This window comes from Mustela nivalis, assembly GCF_964662115.1.
Source record: "Mustela nivalis genome assembly, chromosome: 1".
Classification (NCBI taxonomy): domain Eukaryota; kingdom Metazoa; phylum Chordata; class Mammalia; order Carnivora; family Mustelidae; genus Mustela; species Mustela nivalis.
The window spans coordinates 55,315,130-55,322,589 of NC_139020.1; positions in this window are offsets into that span (position 1 = coordinate 55,315,130).

Sequence of the window (7,460 nt, forward strand, 5' to 3'; positions counted from 1 at the left end):
AAAATCTACCAATAAAATTAATTACTGAATTAAACATTATTGCATTTTGTAATTTTTCTTCAAGTAACTGAGGAAAAAAGTATTAAGGCAACTGGGGCAAATTGCCAGTTGTCCTCCAATTTCCATGCTCCCATTCTTTCTTAGTACAGAATCCTGATTTTTAACTGGGGGGCCATAATATTCTCCTCAGCTTGACAAACCTTAGACAGATTTCTTCCTGACTATAGGCCCCTGACCTCACTTTTCCTAGAGTATTTCCTTTAAAACAATGTTGTTGCAAATTATTCCTCTGCCTCCTTTGAAATACAAATTGCTTAAAAGCCTCTTGGCGGTTTAATGACCCCGGTACCTGGCAATCATCTGTTTTGCAATGTGAACATCAAAAGAAGACGGTGCCACTATTTCCCAGTGTCCATGGGAGGGTAGAAGCTTAACTTCAGTGGGTATTATTCTCAAAGTTGTAAAACTATCCCCTGCCACAAAGATAGAAAAAAGTTGGGTTTTCCTTTGGGTAAGTCCAATTAGTAAACACAGGTGACCTAAGGTTACCTCCACCCAGCTTTTAAAATCTCTCCAGTTTTTTGGTTCAGCAGAGTGGAGTTCAGGTTCCCTCGTTTACTGCAATAGTCTTGAATAAAGTCTTCATTGTCTGTTTAACTTTGTTCAGTGCAATGGACACTGAATGCATCGCTGCAGGAAAAACCCTCCCCCTATAGCTGGTGCGGTCTTCTTTGGCCCTCATCTCCTCTAGCTGGGAGAAAGATATGGCGACTGAATTTAAGCAACCATATTAGATCAGAGGAAAGAAGCCATAGGCTGGGGATGGCAGAGAAACAAGATAAGAAAAGCCCAACTTCCTCCCATGTGGAACATCACACCTGCCTTGGACAAACTATCACTAGCTTTTCAATGTGAGAGAGAAGATTCTGTTTTATTTAAGCCATTGTTATTTGAGTTTTCTGTTATTTGTGGGTGGACCTAATCTAGCTAATATACCCACAAATATCTTGGTTTCAGTTTTTAGTTAATTTTTCCCCTAAAGGTAAGAAGGCTTGCTAACATGACATCATGTGGGCTGCGATGTGGGTGGCAAAATGGGGTCTACAGTGGCTTTCTTCAAGACTGAATCTACTTCACACCACTCAGAATATTCTCAGAGATGCTTAAAAACCCATCTTCAGGAAGATGAATATTAAAATTCCTGCAAATGCATAAACTTGTTCCTCACAATTAAAATTTAGAATACTTTAGGAGTCCCTGGGTGGCTCAGTCATTAAACATCTGAGTTAAGCATCAAGTCATGAAGTCATGATGCCAGGGTCCTGGGATGGAGTCCCACATCAGGTTCCCTGCTTGGTGGGAAGCCTGCTTCTCCCTCTTCCACTCTCTCTGCTTGTGTTCCCTCTCCCACTGTGTGTCTCTCTGTCACTTAAATAAATAAATAAATCTTTCCAGTAAAATAAAAAAGAATAAAATTTAGAATACTTTATATATGACAATGGAAACTAAATTTGTGTAGTTATTATGTTCACTAATTCAGAGGATGTATAATCGAAAGAATAAAATTTTGCCTAAAAGAGATCCCTTAAAAGAAAATACTTGGCAAGACATTTATTTATTTTATTTATTTCATTTCATTTATTTATTTGTTTGTTTAATTTTTTAAAGATTTTATTTATTTATTTATTTGACAGACAGAGATCACAAGTAGGCAGAGAGGCAGGCAGACAGAGAGGGGGAAGCAGGCTCCCTGCTGAGCAGAGAGCCCAATGCAGGGCTCCATCCCAGAACCCTGGGATCATGACCTGAGCCGAAGGCAGAGGCTTTAACCCAGTGAGCTACTCACGTGTACCCTTTACAGGTACTTTTAATAAATATGAAACAAACTACTTTTAGAAACCAAGAATTAATCCCTTTGTTATTTATACTTCATTCACTCTCTAAATTTTGCTATCAAATTGTTAAGGACAGTATCACTTGCTGTAGTTTCAACTATCCAGCTGATATTAGTCCGACCTAATTCAGTCGACGTAGCAGGACCTGAAAGACATGTTTCCAGCCAAGATATAAATCGAGTGGCCTGCAGAGTTCAATTCCGATCCAGGTGAGAGGAAAGGTATGGAGAAGTGGGACAGTCAGATCCCAGCCAGGAGGCAGGTCTGCAACTCCTTGCTGTAGGGCACTTGGGTGAACAAAGAAATGAGACCCTCTCACCAAGACTGCTGCAGCGTCCCCTGCTCTGTAAATTTTAAACCTTGGATTATCTTAAGAGGAAAATACCTCTGCCTGTCAATTTCATCATTCTTGCAGTCATTGCAATCAATGAGAAACAACCCATTCCTCATTTGCAAAATCAGAACACGCAAGGTGACTGATAGAAGCACCTTCTTTCACTGTTAATAAGTAAAATCCTGTTCATCTTTTACTCCACCTCTGCAAATAAAAATGAGATCTTAGACCTGGTTTTGACTTCCTGGGCTAAGTAATGAAGTTAGCAGAGCCTTGCCTAAAGAAAAGTATTAGTCTTCACAATTAACAAAAAGAGTCTAAAAGAGATGAAGAGATATCCCCAATCTCTTGAAGTTACAGAGAGGGAGAGCTTTCTGCATCATAAAACACATTCAAGGAGTCTGATCTGATAAGGTATTAAATTGAGAACGTTCACAAGAATATCAATCTTATTTCCTCTATAACAAGGGGAAGACTTGTGTGAATATTCATAACTGCTACAGACTTGTACCGTTCTTCCTCTTCATATAAATTTGTCCTTGGAAGTATCAGAAAAGATTCTTCTAACACTTTGAAGACTTTAGAGACTGTTGTCATGCCTTGTAACAATACCGGAAGAAACTTACAATTCTGACTGGCTATCTTACTTGACCTGGTAATATTATCATAATTGGTGTCTCAGTGCATTTAAACAACATAAATACTTGGAAGATTCACAGATCATATCAGAAAAGAATCGCTGGCATGATGGAAAAAGTTAAAGCCTATGACAGCAACCTTCTTGTTTTAATAAGAGACACGTCTACCAACTTATCAGGGACAATATTTCACAAATATTGTTAAAATGGGGGAATTAGTCCAATTACCCACTACCTACTGGTAGTATATCTAAAATATGATGATACAAAAGTTGAAAATAAAAGGATGAAAAAATATAATAAGCAAATAACAAAGGAAAGTTGACATAGTTACATTAATGTTAGGCAAATGGACATGAAAACAGAAAGCAATACTAGAGATAAAAGGGTTGCTGCAATTAAAGACATTAACATTAAATAGGAACATTTAAGAATTTGAATTTGCATGTATATAATACCATCTATAAAGCCAAAATTTATAGAACTACAGAGAGAAAGTATAAAATTAATAGACTTCAACACAACTTGGTCTGTAGTTAATAGATTAATACACAAAAGAATTAGTAAGGCTTTGAAAGATTTGGAAAACATAGTCAATATTGACCTAATGCAAAACTGGTAAGATGTGGTGCTCTGGCAAACTCTCATACTGTGAAAGGACTTCAAGACAAACCAGACTTCACTGCCTCTGTTCTAGAGGGAGCTGACAGCGGGCTGCCCATCTACACCCTTTCAGATCTGTCTCATCCAACCCCATAACCAACCTCATCCATTTACCCCAGTGAGAAATAATCAGAAAATGTTTGTGAGGAACGGGGATAAAGGGCTTGTATAGAAGACTATATTTAGCAACTGGACATGACTTTCAAGAACACATGGAAACTTTATGAAAAGTATTGACTACTTCCTAAGCCATAAATAAGTCTCAATATGCACCAAAACATCAGAATTACACAGACGTGTTCCTTGACAATGAAACTAAGTTAGAAATCCATTTCCAATAAGTTTAAAATAAGTTTAAAAATAAGTTTAAAAGTTTAAAAAATAAAAAATATTAAAAAGTAAGAATAAGTTTAAATAAGTTTAAAATAAGTTTAAAAATAAGAATAAGTTTAAAAATCCATAAATTTGGAAATTATAAAAATATATCTTTAAGTAAACTGTAGATAAAAGAGGAAATAATTAAAATCAAAACTGAAAACTAATACTGAACTATAATTCCACTTCTTGTTGTAAATGGAGAGCCTTGAATGCTTCTGTTAGGAAAAAAAAGTAGGGTGAAAACTGAAGGGTAAAATATTAATCATAAAAATTTTGAAAGTAAACATCAGTCTAAACGGAAAAAAAAAAACATACAAAGGTAAGAAGAGCCACAAAAAGGAAAAAACAATTAACAAAACCGAAGTTCATTCTGCAAGAAGGCCAGTACTGCCAATCTTCTAGGTCAATGGTCATCCACTACGAGCAGTTTTACTCCCCCTCCCCAAACTTTCTTCCTCAGGGATCATTTGGCAAAGTGTGCAGACATTCTGTAATTGGAAATACAACCTGGGGTGGAGGGACCCTACGGGCATGGACTGAGATGCCACCAACCATCCTACAGGGCACAGGACAACCCCAAAACAGAGAATCATCGGACCCAACATGCCAAGGTTGAGAAGCCCGTGTAGCCCAGTGAATTAAGAATAGAGAGAAGCCATGAGTAAACAATGCCAGGAACGCAAAGGACATTCTCACGTCTGCAAATACAGGACAAGATTTAATAGGATAATAAGAACAAACATATGCAAACATGGGTAGCCATTTAGACAAAAATGCAGACATTCACAGAAAAATACAAATGATCAGAAGTAACTCAAGAAAAAAAAAAAACAGAAAAGTAAAAGATGTTGTATCCCTGTGGAAGAAATTGACTGACTAGTTTTCCATGCCCCCGCAGACAGCCAGCACTCTCCTACAGCGTTACAGAAGAGTGTGGGGGAGCGCTGGGGGACACGGGGACCACACTCACAAGAATTACAAGTGCATTTGCTCTTTGACACAGGACCCCAATTTTTAAGAATTGATTCTGTGGCTACGTTGGTATGTACATGGTGATATTTCCACCCGGCATCCACTGAGGCATTATGTGCAGTAGTGAACGTTTGGAAACAATAGGCATCTTGTTCAGGGAACCCTGGGACCGCCACCAAACGGAACACCATAAGGGCTGTAATGAGGGCTAAGGACATGCTCTGCACATTGATGTGGAAATGTTAACATTTTTTAAAAAGCATGGTGTCTAAGAGTGCATAAAGTATGCTCTCTTCTGTGTAGGAAAAGTCCAGGTGAAGAAATAAGAATACGCATATATTTGCATTTCCTTGTATTTGCGTGAGGATGACTAATGAAAGACTCCCTCTAGGGAGGTAGAGGGGCCTCCCAACATACTCAGAATTGCATTTCATACAAAGGCATGAATCCAGAGTTAATTTGCTTTACCCAAATAAAGCAATCTACCTTTTCTTGTCCCAAAGTGTTGTAGAACAAATTCATACCTTCTCTAATGTTTTCAATAATTGGTTGATTTTGCATCATTTTATTTGAACACCAGCCCTCCTTTAGAGTATACAAAGGAAAACCTTGTGAGTGAAAGAGGTTCATATTTCATCCAAGATCATGTAGTTATTACCACCGCCTACAAAGACCCCCAGTTAGATCATCTGATCTACTCAGAAACATCAGCCCTAATGAATAGGGTTTCTCACAGAAGTGCATCACACCATGTACTTACAACTGCCCTACTTTCCAGCAGTCCAGTTCTATACTAGAGAGCTGACATAAAGTAAACCTTTCTTGATGGAGGAAAGGTGTCAAAAGAGAAGACTGAGTGTTATAATATAGAATAAGAAATAGAATTCATTCCTACAGGTATTCACTTTCGTCAACACTGAATTGTTTGCCTACAATGTGACAGGCTCCATCCTAGGCACTGGGTTTATGAAGAGGGATGAATCATGCATTCTCTGCCTTCGAGAAGCTCCGTGCAACACCGTACCATCCACTCTGCATTGCAGAATTACATTGAAGCCTCGATGCTTAGTTAGCAGAAGGGGGCAGAGTTGCATTCTTTTCTCATTTGTCTACCAGGCGACTTGGTGTTTCATTTCTCAGGATTTTATAGCCTCAAGGTATTATTAGAGCCAGAGGGAAGAGGAAAAGGCAAAAATATGGAGCACGACCTCTTTCAAAGCTTTTGTTTAACGATTGCCCCAGATTCACTATCCCTCAGATGGCTCTGCCAGTCTGTGTGCTAAATATTAACAAAGCAACATAATAAAACTTTCTAAATGTTGACATTGTTGTGTCCTGATTATTTTATTTGGCTGCTGTTTATCAATATAAGCTGTACTAAAATGATGCAAATTTCTGTCTTGAAAATTTTATTGGCCTCATTTTCTAGCAAGGATAATTAAACAAGTAAAGATAATTGGACAAATAAAGATGAGAAAAGCGTGGCAATCGCTTGTCATTCTATTCTCATCAGCAGATAATTCATCTAGCTCAGACATGCTGCTATTTAATCTCTCTCCTTTCAATTTGGGTAATGTTGCACTCTAATCAGGGGAATTAAAAACACACTCAATTATAAAAGAATGTTCCATAAGGTAGAACAGAAAAAGCTGAGCTATCTGTACGTGATTTTGGCTTAATGGCACCTGCTTATGTTTGGCAAAAGGCAAAGGGGCTCGATGTAAAGCAAATAAATGTTTAATAATCAATACCTTGTGCTCAATAAGAAAGAGGGAAAGATTCTAAAGAAAAGTGAAAACAAAAGCTTCTACTGAAATTTGAAATTAGTCCCATTTCTCCAAAATTAAATATACTCATATTAAAACATTCCACTGGTTTCCTGGGCTTTAGTAATTTTATCACAGTTTATCCATAATAGCTTTTTCCTCTCATCTCTAGATATGGGGGGAAACCCCCCCAAACCACATAATAACAAGCAGCTGTTGGATGTGATAGGAATTTTCTAGGGAAGAAAATATGCTTAATATTTTTTTATCTTTTTTGTGTGTATGTTTTGAAAGCTGTTTGTCACAGAACAGTTTGTTTATAATGTGTTTATCATGTGATATGAAAAGCGCAAGATTATACAATGAGTCCATTTATGCCCTGTATGTTGGAATCAGTTTTCCCCTAAGTTGGGCCAGAAAACAGTTCCTACGAAAAATCTAAAATCCACACTGATTCCAAACTGCTATCCCTTACCGGTCACACTAGGCAGGAGTTGGTTCTGATGTTTCTCTTTGTTTTTGCACTTTTCTAGAGAGCTCAGAAAAGCACCATAGTAAAGCCGTAATAAGTGAGATGTAGCACCCAAGAACTTGCAAGGGTTTTGGGGGGGCCCCTCCAAGATACACAGGAAAAGCGAAGGGTTTTCTCTCTTTTCTGACTCTTCATATACCTAAGAGGAAAGCTTTTCTGTTCATCTGGATTGAAAGTCAAATTCATTTCAAAAATAAAAGTTGAGTTCAATGAAGCTATTTGCTATTTCTTGCATAGATTCTTATGTTCTTCAAAGAGCTCAGTCCTCTCCTGGACAGAAAG